General features: G+C 41.1%; 1 pseudogene; it reads left to right on the top strand.

Annotated features, from left to right (window-relative positions):
• Positions 1-7,877, top strand: part of LOC124961247 (ribosomal oxygenase 2-like) — a 35,195-nt pseudogene extending 27,318 nt beyond the window's left edge.
• Positions 7,878-14,344: the final 6,467 nt, after the last annotated feature.

The following is a 14,344-nucleotide window of genomic DNA, read 5'->3' as shown; positions in this document are numbered from 1 at the left end:
GTCAATGCCTGCAGCAGATGGGGCCCATGATCCCTGGAGAGGAGCCCACAGGGAGTGAGCCTTTCACCTTCTGTCCTCTAATAGGAGAAGATATTCCCTGGTCTTGAGCCATCCTTCTGCCCAGGGATCATCCCCAGAAGATTGTCATCACAAGATTCCTCTTCCAGATTCCACCTGGAATTGGAGACATGTCTCTTTCTTCCATTCCTGCTGAGGTGTTCTTTCTCAAATAGTTATTGAACTTCTACCATAATTAGGATCCTACAACACCAAGAAGCGTGGGTCCTCAGGAGACACAAACTAACAGGGGAGAAGGAAGACTACCATGCAAATTTTATCCAGCATGCTAAGCAGAGAAAGGACAGGATGCTGTTCAGACTCAGGGCAGTGTTCCATGCACTTGATCATCTGGACTGTGTCCTGAAGGACTTTCAGAAGATGGCTAAGCAAAGTGAGCAAAGTGGGGAGAGGAGTATTCCAGAGGACAGCATTGGAGAAGCCCAGGGGCCTGATGCAAGATGGAGGAATTCCAGGCACTCAGCAGTAAGAAAGGAGGGTGGGGGTTGGAGGGTGTGACAGAGACAAGGCAAGGGTCTCAGAAGTCTGGGTCACACTCTGATTATAAATCCTGAGGGTGAGTCAAGGTAAGTTCAGGCATTTGCTGGGTGCCTTGCCCATCACAAGGAGTGTAGGAAGGTACACCTGGATCACTGGGATCTGGGTGAACATCAGGTGGCCCTGTTCCTAGGTTCAGGAAGGTCTGACTGAGGAGAGCCCTGGTGCTGGGCTTCAGTTGTGATTCACATTCTCCTTCAAGGGTCCTGAACAATGAGGTACCATGACATAACCTTGAGAAAATAACACAGAACCAGAAGTAGGACCTACATAGCAAGAAGGGGATGCAGACCACCTTGGAGCCCCATACAACCACAGGATAAATGCCCCAGTTAGTATGTACCCAGAGACTCTTCTGGGATGAAGGGGGCACCATGACCTGCCTGCCAAGGGAGGTTCTACTCTGACACAGGGGATGGTGGCCCAGAGGCTGGTCTGAAGTGAAAACAGTCACACCCCACACTTGGAGTTCTGTCCTGGCCATGGGCAGTCCTGAGCACCCAAGGACTCTCTTCCCTACAAGCTGCCCCCGACAGCCCAAGGTGAAAGCACAACCCTGCCACACCCTGTGTTTCATCAAACATCTCTAGCATAATGGCTTGGTCTAAACCTAAGAACTTAAAAACTGCCTCATTTTCTCCAGAAAATTAACTTTCTTAAACCTGTGCTGGTCCTTATACAGACCTGTGCCCAGTGCCTATAGTAGAGCCCATTGAAAGTCGATGGTGAGTAGATGTGGGTTGTAGTAGGAAGGAAGCAGGGAGGCAAGGAGAAAAGGAGCAGGGAAAGCAAGAGGGCAGGAGGGACAGAAAATTACCTGGTGGCCAGCTGTTGGCATCAATATGATCCACCCTAAATGTGCAATGGAGAAAATAGTTAAACCCATCATGGCTCATGGCTCTTCCACTGTGAGGAATATATCAGAACAGAGGAAGGTAATGAAAAAGCTTATAAAAGATGTAGAACAATTAAAATATAACCATATTTCATAATAAGATGAACTATAGCTATCTCTGCTGCAGGCCACATGCTCACTACACTACCCTCAGTGGGTAGTGTGGTCCATCTCTCCAATGCTGTTCTCCTGCAGAGGTTCCTGCAAACTCAGACCACATGCTCATAAGGCACCCCTGATAATTGTGGCCAGTGTAAATCATCCTTCCTGGGCAAACATCACCCACAAAATTCATGGAACTGCAGGCCCCATACCCCACAAAGCCCTGATGTTATATAGTGTAACCCATTTTTCCTGCTCAGGATTCTCAATAATGTCCCATTTTTCCTGAGACCCTCACCCAGCAGTTCTAGAGAGCTGTAGGCCAGATGCTTACCACACACCACTGAGGATTCTGGGCAATACAACCCATCCTTCCTTTTCAGTCTCATCCAGAGGATGCTGGGAGCTTCAGGACAGAGGTTCACCAGAAACCCAGATAATTCTGTTTACTGAAGCCCTTCATTCCTTTTCAAACCTCACCCAGATGCTACTGGGAGCTGAAGGCCACATGGTCTCCACACACCTCTGAAGAGTCTAGATAGTGGAACCAAATCTTCTTGGCAGCCCTCACCAAGAGTTTCCTAGGAACTGCAGGTCACATGCTTACCTGGCAGACTTAGGATTTGGGGTAGTGCATTTAATTCTTCCTTTGCAGCCAAAATCCAGGGTTTCTGGAATCTGCAGGGCACATGTTAACCATATACCCCCCAAGGATTTTGTGTAGTGCAGCTCATTCCTTCTGTGGGGTCCTCATGTAGAGGCTCCTGGGAGCTTCAGACAACTTGCTCACAAGGCACTATTTAGGATTGTGGGCAGTGTAACCCATCCTTCCTGGGCAAACCTCACTCAGAGGGTCAAGGGAGCTGCAGGCCACCTACCCCCACAATCCTATATGTTTCTGGGTAATGCAGCCTATACTTCATCTGTAGCCGATCTCAGATGCTCTTGGGACCAGCAATCCTCATGTTCCTAAGACACCCTGAAGTTTCTGGGTAGTGCAGACCATCCTTCCTTTGCAGGCCTCACCTGTAAACTCCAGGGAATGCAGGACACATGTTCACCACATGACCCTGATGATTCTGTGCAGTGAAGCCCATCTCTTCAGGAGGTCCCATGCAGAGACTCCTAGGAGCTGCATGCCACATGCTCACCACACACCCCTGAGGAATCTGGTCAGTGTTACTGACCAAAGTCTCCCAGGAGCTACAATTCACATGCTCATAAGGCATGCTCAAGATTCTGTGTAGTGAAGCCTATTCTTTTCCTACATCCCTCATCCAGAGGAACCTGGGATCTCCATGTTCACCACAATCCCCTAAGGACTCTAGCATTGTAAACCATTCCTCCTGTGTGACCCTCATGGAAAATCTCCCAGGAGCTGCATTCCACATGCACTACACATACTCCTGTGGATTTGGTTAGTGCAGTGCATCCCTTGTGTAATGCCATACTCAGAATATCTAACCATCCAGGAGACTAAGCCCCACATGAATAGATTAGGAGTACCCCACACTGGAACCTCAAGGGCACATCTTATTCACAAGAATGACTCCTGGAGCACCAACAGTGTGTAGTTGCTTGCTGACCTTGCCTTTTTAATGTCCAGGAGGCCACTGTCTGGTTGATTGACTCCTTCTCCTCCAGGTCTGTGAGGCTGGCAGGGCTGGGCCACACTGTTAACACAAAGAGGCAGAGAATTTTCCATCATCTATTTTTCTGGGAGGGTAAAGGGATAAAAACCCTAATAAATGTCAAAATATGATTTTTTCCTATAAAAATTTTTATTCTGATCAGGTCCTTTCCTCCAACTTTTCTTTCTGAGGACCCTCAGTGATATAGTTGTTCTTTTTTTAGTCAATAAGAATAAAAAGGAGAATTAAGGGAGAGAGCTATTCCTTTGCCATGATTTGTCACTTAGCCTTCAAAAGGAAAGTTCTTCTTGCAGGCTTGAGACTGGTCTCAGTGTCAGTGATGGACAAGATCTTCAGTTGGACCTATTTTATTGACCTTGGACTTAGAGGTGTGAAGTGCAAAATGTGTCAGTATGATGAGCTAAATGTGTCAGTATGATGAGATTTGGGGGTAATAGCATACACTAGTGTCATTGATGACAGCAAAGTATGTAAGAGAAAATGCTGACATGCAGATCAGTCACCAAGAAGCAACATCCTAAGCCTAAATGGTAGGAGAGGAAACCACAGAGGAGTAAGTGTAACATCTTCAGTCTACTTGGAGTCATGGAATCAGAAAGTGCTGTTTCCAACCGTGACATGTTGCTTATGCATTGAATTTCATGGTCCAATAACAATAGTCTGAGGAAAGGGCACCCACGTGAGCTGCCACTTAGACCTGCCTAGTTGGTGTGTCCTGCAGACACCATGGAAGCCATGGCCTCCCAGGCATTGCTAGCATTGTGCAGATCAGAGCCACATCTTGGAGAAATTGTCTAGTGTTTTTGGTAGAGATTTGTGTGTGGTCCCATGTTTAGGAAATGTTTACTCATCTATTATTTCTTGACCACATTTTTAATTTTCCGAGATTTCTGAAGTATCTTGCTCTTACTTTGCCAGGAAGCATATTTTTTCTTGATTTCATATTAGCACAATATTTACAAAAGTTCTGCACATTATCATGATTTAAACAAGATTTAAATTCTTCTGACATTTCTCAATAAAATAACTTTATATAGAACAATTTATGACTAGCTAGAACATTGAAAATAACCTTACATGGATATATTAATTGTAACTATTTAAATAAAATTACACAACCAGCAAAATAGGTTTCTTAATAAAACACAATTTAAAAATTGTTATTTGTAATTTCACTGGAACAGTGCAAAGTTAACCTAGGAAAAGGAAGTGTTGCAAATACAATTTGAAGAGAGGTGCTAATTACAAAGTGATTCCAAATTACACTAACTGAAGTGAAACAACAAGAAACAGGATGAGGGAAAAAGCAAAGATGCTTTTGTGTACATTGTTAATCTAGATGTCTACCAAACCCCCTTTGTCCAACATTTAATCATTAGAGCATCAAGCAGGTGATCTTCTCATATGCAATTAATACTAAAGCTGATTTAATTATGGATTCTGCTTCAAGACTGCCTTTGTAATTTCCATTCCTTCCTTTTTTGTTTCATGAACTTATAAATTGTTTCTATTGCACTGTTGGTGCTTCAGTGCTATAACTTAAGCTCTTTCTTTTTAACTTCTTTTTTTTATTGTAAACAAATAGAATACATGTTGTTTCTCTATTTGTACATGGAGTCAAGGCATACCATTTGTGTAATCATAAATTTACATAGGGTAATGATGTTTGATTCATTCTGTTATTTTTTCCTTCCCCCCATCCCTCCTACCCCTCTTTTCCCTCTATGCAGTCCTTCCTTCCTCCATTCTTGCCCCCCTAACTTAAGCTCTTAAAACACAGGAATCTGGAAAGTACCTAGGATTTGTAAAATGATATTAGGTGAAATGCACACAATCTATTTTAAAAGTTAACATTAGGAATTGAGGTATAGCTCAGTGTTAGATCACCTAGCATGCAGCCCTGGGTCCCATCCCCATCACAAAATCATGTAAAATAATGAATCATGCAAAGCCAATGCTAGTAGAATGGCATTTGACATAAAAGTTGCCAAAGTCAGTAACAGGGTCTTGAAAGGGTCTATTTTCTGTAATTTTCTGTTTCAAATTTATTTTACCCTTCAGAATTTATAAAAAAGAATAGTGAAAATTTTAACGTTCATAAGATTTGGATTATTTTCATAAGATTTGGATGATATTAGATTTTTTTGAATTCTTTGTTCAAAAATAATATTGCTCATCTTTAAAAGGCAAAATCTTCAAAATCATAGTATTTTTCACAAACACTCAGATACTCAAGTTTTATTTTAAACATTAATAATTTCTTAAGCATGCAAATATGTTATAAACATCAAGGCTATATCACTGTTCAGCAATTATATTTAAATTGATAAAATTTATTTTAGATCCCAAAGTTAAATGAAGAGGCTTCCATAAGTCAAACAAAGCAGTTTATTGTACAAGTTTAAAAAAAAAGAATGATTCACAATCCAGGAACCCAAGAGCACAACATTAGGGGCACAGGATCAAGCAGCACATATTGACAGAAACCAGATGTTTCTGACTGAATGTTACCTACTCCACAACAAACTGCTGGTCTTGTCCAGTTGCAAACATTTTGTGGGTATCAGAAGACAAGCCTCTAGGAAAGGATGGACTGGATCCACCTAACTTCATCACACACCTCAGATGTAGCCAGATCATGCAGATGTCTCAGGGGCTGCAACCAGGGGACTCAGCTCCAGCACTGGGGTGTGAGGGAAATCAGCACCACTTTCTTTATGATGGGTCACCCTCCTGGTTTTGCTGAGTTTAAATGTTTAGATATTTATGTCTCTTAGGTGTTTAGGTTGCAGCTGGTTCTCCATATATGCCGATTCTGCATCCTCATATTCAAACTATCTTAGTGGCAAAACGTTTAGAAACAATTCCATCTATATAAATAGGTACATTTTCCTTGTTATTACTGCCTAACTTGTTACATAGTGCTTATGTTCTACTGGGTATTCTATGGAATGTCTTGATGATTTAGAACATGCAGGAGGGTGTGCATGCATTATATGCAAATGCTATGCCATTTGCTATGAATGACTTAAGCATCCCTGGGTTTTGATATCTATGGGCTCCTAGAACCCATCCAGGTCAGCAGTTAAAAATTTATGTTGGACCCAGCCAGCTCGCAGCGGCATGCAACAGACTATGTGGGACAGAAAAACCTTCTAAGATTCTGGTGAGAATAATCCCTTCCTTAGGGTAGGGTTTGCATACCCTTCCTGCTTGAAGACAGACAATACCAAAGAAAACAAAGCCTGCAGGGAATGGGAAGGAAGAGAGTCCTGTTCCCTGTATGCAGGTGAAGGAAGAGGCAGCTGGTGGGTCTTCCATCTTAAAACTTTGAGAGCCCCAGTGGTCTCTTTGAAAGTTTGATTTCACCCACGAAGGCAGAGACTTTTTCCAGGAATTCTGGGAGCAGAAGCACCTTCTCATTCAGAGGAATGACCCTGCACTGGCAACATTCTACAGTCCCTGTTCAGGCTGACAGATCTGAAGAGTCTGCAGCCAGCGCATATACTATGTAAGAGATGTGAATGTCTGTGTGTCAATGGGAAGAAAAAGGTTTTAAATAAAGATGGAAAAGCACGCTTCCTTCAGCTGAGAAAAGATTTTGATCATAAAAAGGCAACATTTCAATTTCACCAACCTCAGAGATTTAAGGATGAACTTTGGCAGATCCAGGAGAAGCTGGAATGTTACTTTGGCTCTTTGGTCAGCTCCAATGTGTACATAACCCCCAGAGGATCTCAGGTTCTACCTCCCCACTATGATGATGTCAAGGTCTTCATCCTGCAGCTGGAGGGAGACAAGCACTGGCACATTTACCCACTCACAGTGGCCCTGGCACGTAAGTACAGCATGGAGGCAGAGGCCAGGATTTGCACTCCAACACATGAATTCATGTTGAAGCCAGGTGAGTTGTTATACTTCCCCAGAGGGACTATTCATCAGGTGGACACTCCTCCAGGGCTGACCCACTCTACTCATGTGACCATCAGCACCTACCAGAACAATTCATGGGGAGATTTCCTTTTGGACACCATTTCAGGGCTTGTGCTTGATACTGCAAAGGAAGATGTAGCATTATGGTCTGGAATACCCCAGCAGCTGCTCATGCAGGTGGAGACCACAGCAGTTGCAACAAGAAGACTAAGTAGGTACTTGAGGTCTCTTGTAGACTGACTGGAAGGCACCAAAAAACTACTTTCATCAGACATGAAGAAAGATTTTGTTATGCACAGACTCCCACCTTATTGCATGAGAGATGGAACAGAGATGTTGACACCAGGTGGAAAGTTACCAAGGTTGGACAGCATAGTGAGTCTGCAATTTAAAGACCACATTATCCTCACAGTAGGGTCAGATCAGGATCAATCTGATGAAGCTCAAGAAAATATGGTTTACATCTATCATTCTCTCAAATATAGGAGATAAATATACATGATGGGAAATGAGGAAATAGAACCTCATGGACTTTGTTTCCCTTTGTCACTGTGGATGCACTGAAGCAAATTTGGAACAGTTCAACAATTTCTGTCAAGGACCTGAAGTTTACTACAGATGAGAGAAAGGAAAGTATTGTATTATCCCTTTGGACAGAATGTTTAATCCAAGTAATCTAGTGCTGTTATGAAATCAAATATATGCTATTTTACATGTTTTTTTTTTAATGGGAAGCTGGTAGGAGAAAAATGTCAACCATCTTTACTTACCAACCCCCAATATATGGGAACATGGAAGGGAAAAAAAAAAACACACAAGGTACCCCAGAATGTGACAAAACCATATTTCGACAAGTTCATTTAATCCAGTGTGGTAGAAAAGGCATAACTCCAAAAATATATGATGTAGAACTAAATGTCATTAACCTTTGTTCTTTGGAAGTAACAACTTCTTTAAAATTGTTCTAGAGCCAAGAAGGTGCTTTAAAACTATTAACATGAAAAATTTTAAGTTTTTTTTTACAATGGAAATATACATACCTTGGTGTATACACAAGCCCCCCTGTGAAAATAAAGTTATCCCTGTAAAAAAAATCTGTTGATTTTGCCTGTGCAAAATTTAGGTGATTTCTGACATTGTGTTGTCTCTCCATACCTCTGGCATTGTGTTGTCTCTAATCACATACTGGATATGTTAGGAAGTTAGTCAAGGAAACAGACCTGGAATCCTCCCAATGAGCTTTGGAGAGCTAGGCATGGAGTTGAGTGGGTGATGTTGTCAATGAGATTTATGCAAATGAGATAGCCAGGGGTATCTCATAGTAGTTTATACCTACTTTTGGGGGAAATGGGGATGATAAAGACACTGAGAAAATGTGTGTAACTAGGGAAATATTTAGGGCCAGGAGTGGCTCTATTTTTGTGTCTCTATATGTTTATGAATATTCATGTGTTGTCTTTTGAGAATTGAAGATATTGGAGCATATTCATTATTTGGTTGACAAAAGTAACTCTAGTTAGAACCACCGGAAAACAAAAGTTACTGCTCGTAGAGAAACTCTGCAATTTTTTATTTTTGAAGATACCTGCAATTTTTTTTATTGTAAACAAATAGGATTCATTTTGATTCTCTGTACATGGAGTAAAGACATACCATTCGTGTAATCATAAATTTACACAGGGCAATGTTGTTTGATTCATTCTGCCATTTTTTCCCTTCCCCCCACTCCCACCCACCCCTCTTTTCCCTCTATACAGTTCTTCCTTCCTCCATTCTTGCCCCCCTCCCTATCTCTAACCCTAAACCTAACCCTAACCCTAACACTAACCCCTCCCACCCCCATTATATGTCATCATCCGCTTATCAGCGAGATCATTCGTACTTTGGTTTTTTGAGATTGGCTTATCTCACTTAGCATGATATTCTCCAATTTCATCCATTTGCCTGCAAATGACATAATTTTATCATTCTTTATGGTGGAATAATATTCCATTGTGTGTGTGTGTGTATATGTATATATATATATATATATATATATATATATATATATATATATCACAGTTTCTTTATCCATTCATCAATTGAAGGCCGTCTAGGTTGTTTCCATAATCTGGCTATGGTGAATTGAGCAGTTATGAACATTGATGTGACTGTATCTCTGTACTATGCTGCTTTTAAGTCCTTTGGGTATAGGCCAAGGAGTGGGATAGCTGGGTCAAATGGTGGTTCCATTCCAAGCTTTCTGAGGAATCTCCATATTGCTTTCCAGAGTGGTTGCACTAATTTGCAACCCCACCAGCAATGTATGAGTGTACCTTTTTCCCCACATCCTCGCCAACACCTATTGTTGCTTGTGTTCTTGATAATGGCCATTCTAATTGGGGTGAGATGGAATCTTAGGGTAGTTTTGATTTGCATTTCGCTTATTACTAGAGATGTTGAACATTTTTTTCATATATATGTTGATTGCTTGTACATCTTCTTCTGTGAAGTGTCTGTTCATTTCCTTAGCCCTTTTGTTGATTGGATTATTTGTATTCTTGGTGTAGAGTTTTTTGAGTTCTTTATATATTCTGGAAATTAGTGCTCTATCTGAACTATGAGTGGCAAAGATTTTCTCCCACTCTGTAGGCTCTCTCTTCACATTACTGATAGTTTCCTTTGCTGAGAGAAAGGTTTTTAGTTTGAGTCTATCCCAGTTGTTGATTCTTGCTTTTATTTCTTGTGCTATGGGAGTCCTGTTAAGGAGGTCTGATCCTAAGCCGACATGTTGAAGATTTGGACCTACTTTTTCTTCTATAAGATGCAGGGGATACCTGCAATTTTTGAGAGCAGTGTTGAGAAATAAAAATATGAGACAAGCATGTTTTAAAATACATATTTACTGAAGTTAATGGGACCTCCGTGCTATAGAAAGGGGACTACCCTTCACTTGGCCTGTCCTCTTGAAACTCAAAGAAGCAGCCTTTCCTCTTTGGTCCATTCTCTCACTATCAGCCCTGTCCAAGCCACCATCTTTTCTTGTGATTGCTGCAGTCACCTCTTTCCTGGTTCACCTGCTTTCCCTGTAGATCCTCTTCTAGCTCCCACTTTTCTACTGAGAAGCCAGGGAAAGGCAACCCCATCTGGCCTTTGCCCCAAGTGGATCCATTCTATGACTTTCTATTGCAGTCAGAATAAAATGTGAAGTGCTGGTGAGAGTAACAAATGTGACCTAACTCCTCAGCATCTTTCCTATTGTCCTCATCTCTGCTCAAAGTTCTCCTCAGAGATGCTTTCTGTGGTCATCTGGTCTAAAATAGAACCCTGCCTGGTTCCTACCATCCCTGTCACCTTACCCTGTTTCACAGCTTCAATGATCACATCTTATCTTGTGCCCCCGGCCTGTCTCCCCAATGAAAATACAATTGTCAACCTAAAATGAAAGGTCCTACAAGACTGTGAGACCAGAACTGTGCCCAGCACACTGTAGGTGCTCAATAAATACTGGCTAAGTTAATATTCTTTCACTTGTCAATACCTTCTCTAGCTAGTGTTCCATGTTCTCAGTCCTATGATTTTACAAGAAGTGCTCTCATTTAATAACCGTGGATTGTGGGGAAGGGTGCCAATATAACTGCAGCAAACTTGAAATGGAAACTTGATTTCTGCTAGGCATTCACATAGTGCAAACATAAGGGGACTTTTATTAGGCAAAGTGGAGCATCCCTTTGTGAGGGCATCCGGAATTCCATCCAGTGCTTGACAAAGATCCTCTGGAGGATGATTGCAAAGGCTCATCCTAAAGGGATTTGCTGGATGTTTTGCTCCGGAGCCTGGTGTTTTTTCTGCTGTGTTTTTCTGATAATATATTACTCATTTCAGTCTGAACAGATTGCTTAAGGGGATGAGGGGAATACAACAAAAATTCCAGAAAATATTACCTACAATCTGAAAAACAATGGGTCTTTACCACTAACAAAGTCAAAAATAATTTTGCAACCATGCAATGAGTCCTTGAAAGTCTTTGGAGAAAATAGATATAGATCTGCCTTTCTCCCCAACAGGCTGGTTAAATTCTAATGATGGTTTTGTTTATGTGTGGTGGTGGGGTAAAAGAATAAGCTCTCACAACATTCCTTCCTTCCTACAAAGAATAGGTCACCCCTATAATAAACGTTGGTTCACAATGCCCTGTTCTGGAAAAAAGAGCTACCTAAGACAATGTAATCTATTCAGTAAAAAAAAAAAAAAAACTTGGCCACGAGAACCACTGCGACCACTGCCCTCCTGTAGCCCTTAACTCAGCAATTTAGATATTAACCAGATGAACCTAGTAGAGATGGTCACATGAGATTACTTGTCTATCGCTTTAACCGTGAGAGTAATAAGAATGGTCTTAGGTCACATAGAGTTTAGATATTAAGGAAATAAATATTGTATTAGCTCATTGACGTAGTTAGATATTCTTAAAACAATTGTGATTAGGTAAGGATAATCTGTAAGGTTACTGTTTTCTCATAATCTTTAGGTTCCTTGTTAAAAACAATTTCTGCCTATGCTTTGAAAACTTTTAACAACAAGACTGCCATTATAGCCTGAAGAAAAATGTATATAAACCCAGCCTTCTCCAGATTAAATTGGGAGTGATTGCACCAGAACTAGAGTCTGTGTCTTTCATTCTCCATCCATCGCTAATGCTGTCTCCTTGCTCCCCATTTTCCTGTGTGGAACCCATGGACTCCTGGTAGGACTGGACCCTGGCATCCCTTTGTTAACTGGGTGAGCAAACCTGATTACCTTGTCTCAAATGGACAAGTGCAACATTAGCTTTGCTTTTGAAAGATGAGCTAACTTAGGGGCACACAGAGGCAGAGCGGAAGAATCCTTCAGGAAATCACAAAGACATTTCCTTGAGAGTGAGATGTCCTTTATTTATTTATTTTTCTTTTTTTGTATAAAGAATTGAACCCAGGATGCTTTACCACTGAGCCACATCCCCAGTCATTTTTTACATTTTATTTAGAGACAGGGACTCACTGAGTTGCTTAGGGTCTTGCTAAGTTGTTGAGTCTGGCTTTGAATTCATCATCCTCCTGCCTCAGCCTCCCAAGTCACTAGAGTTACAGATGCACACAACTGCATCCTGGGAGATGTCTTTTTTAATCCACAGTTGTACAGTAAATTGCAGCCTGTGATTCTTCCTTTATACTAGTGCCAGCGAGTTTCAGAAGTTTCCTAATTTTATTGCATTTGCAAATACAATATTGGCAAGTCAATTTGACCACAGATCTAAGATCAAACCTTCCAATACACTTTATAGGTAATAAAGATCATATTTAGACTTCCATCTCTCTGACTTCTTATTGGTTCTTATATGACCTAATACTTAGGAGAAGTAGGTGTTATTTATTGATCATCCACCAAAACCCCCCCAACAGACATGTATGAGTCAGTTGGATACACAGGCCTTTTAGATAGGTCACTATTGATTGCTTTATTTTCAAATATGTTTCTTCATCATTATGGCTACAGTCTGACAACATTAAGTCAGTCAAACAACAAGACTTTTAAAGGAACCATCTAAAGTACATTTTGCAACACTGATATGTGGCTTGGTTTCAGGTGCTCATTTCTTAATACCTTAAACACACCTTTAGCTTGGAGGTGGAACCTCCCAGGTGGAGTGGGACCGCGTTCACAGAACCTGGAGGCCTACTTCTTCGTTTCTGGCTCAGCTCCTGAAATCACTCTTACTGACTCTTCTCAAGTCAAAGGGAAGACTTTCTTTGTCCATGTCAGTGCTGTGTCTGAAGCACCTGTTTGTATCCCAAAGGGAAGCAGGAAGGAAGGCTCTCCTTGGTAAGAATGAAAATCATTCAGGCAGGGGTGGCCCAGAGGTAGAACACCTGCCTGTATGCCTGAGGCTCTGGGTTCCAGTCCAAGCACTGAAAAAATATTCTCCTTATACCCAGGAAAAGATGATATCCCACTTTATTTCTTTTCCCAGAATAAATTTTAGATGAAGTTATCTCAAAAGATGTTTTATATTCTTATTAAAATTACATCCTAGAAAAGTTGATTGTTGCAGTAACACTTTGATGTAACAATTGCTTCAAACACAAACTGAGAAGCTGTTAGAACATGTCTGATTCCTACTAGGACTGATGTTTTTCCTAATATTTAAAAATAAAACCTTTTACACCTTGAGAAGAAATTTACAGTAGTTTTATAGCACTCCTAAGTTACCACCAAAGAACTGGTACATTCTCTAAAGAAAGAAGTAATACAAATGGATACTCCTAGCACATTTTTATAATTAAAAAGAAGGAGATTTTTATTACAGCAGATACTTCAAAAGATCACCTGCTTCATCATTAGTAAGTCTCTCCCATTACAGTCAGAAATAACTGACAGAGTGTAATAAGACAAAATGAAAAGCCTTCTGTTGCACAGACAACCTTACCTATCCAGTATTCAGTGGTATGCTGGTAATGTTAAACTGGCCCTCCAAAAAAGGAGGCAGGACCTTATTTATGGTGTTCTTCAGTTTTTGTGTTGCAGATAAGCCCACATGGCTAATTTCAGGTGACCAATGTGTTAAACAACAAGCTTGCAAAAACCTGAGTATTGAGCCATGAGCTTTCCCAAGCCGTGGCTAGCTGGCTGGAGCACGCTACTGCACTCAGCCTTTACCTTCTCTTTCATTTCTTCATTTTGTCAGACTGACATTTGTTGGAGTGACAGTTTGTCCAGATTAAACAATTTAAAATGATATTTCTCAGCCATGCTTGAAAATAGTAAAGACCATAGGAGTGTTTTCACTCAAAAGGTGTGGGCAGATGTTGTAGTAGTGGTCAATGCTTGCCACAGGCAGTGATGGTGAGTGACATCTTCCTCCCAGGGGCTTGAGGCCATTCACTTCTTTTGGCCTTGCCCTTTCCTTTCTTCACTCTGGAATGCAGATAGGATGACTGAAGCTGCAGCAGGCATTTTATAATCAACATTGAGGTAGAAGATAAGATGATTGCAGAGACCTTGGCCCGAACACCTTCACATTATCTCATCACCTCTGGAATTCTTATTTCTGACTTTCTTTTTATAAGAGATTAAATAAGTTCCTATTTTGCTTAGTCAGTCTTATTTAGGTTCTGTGTGAAATGCAGCC

Source organism: Sciurus carolinensis, chromosome 12, assembly GCF_902686445.1.
Source record: "Sciurus carolinensis chromosome 12, mSciCar1.2, whole genome shotgun sequence".
Classification (NCBI taxonomy): Eukaryota; Metazoa; Chordata; class Mammalia; order Rodentia; family Sciuridae; genus Sciurus; species Sciurus carolinensis.
This window is presented reverse-complemented; position numbering and strand designations above follow the sequence as displayed.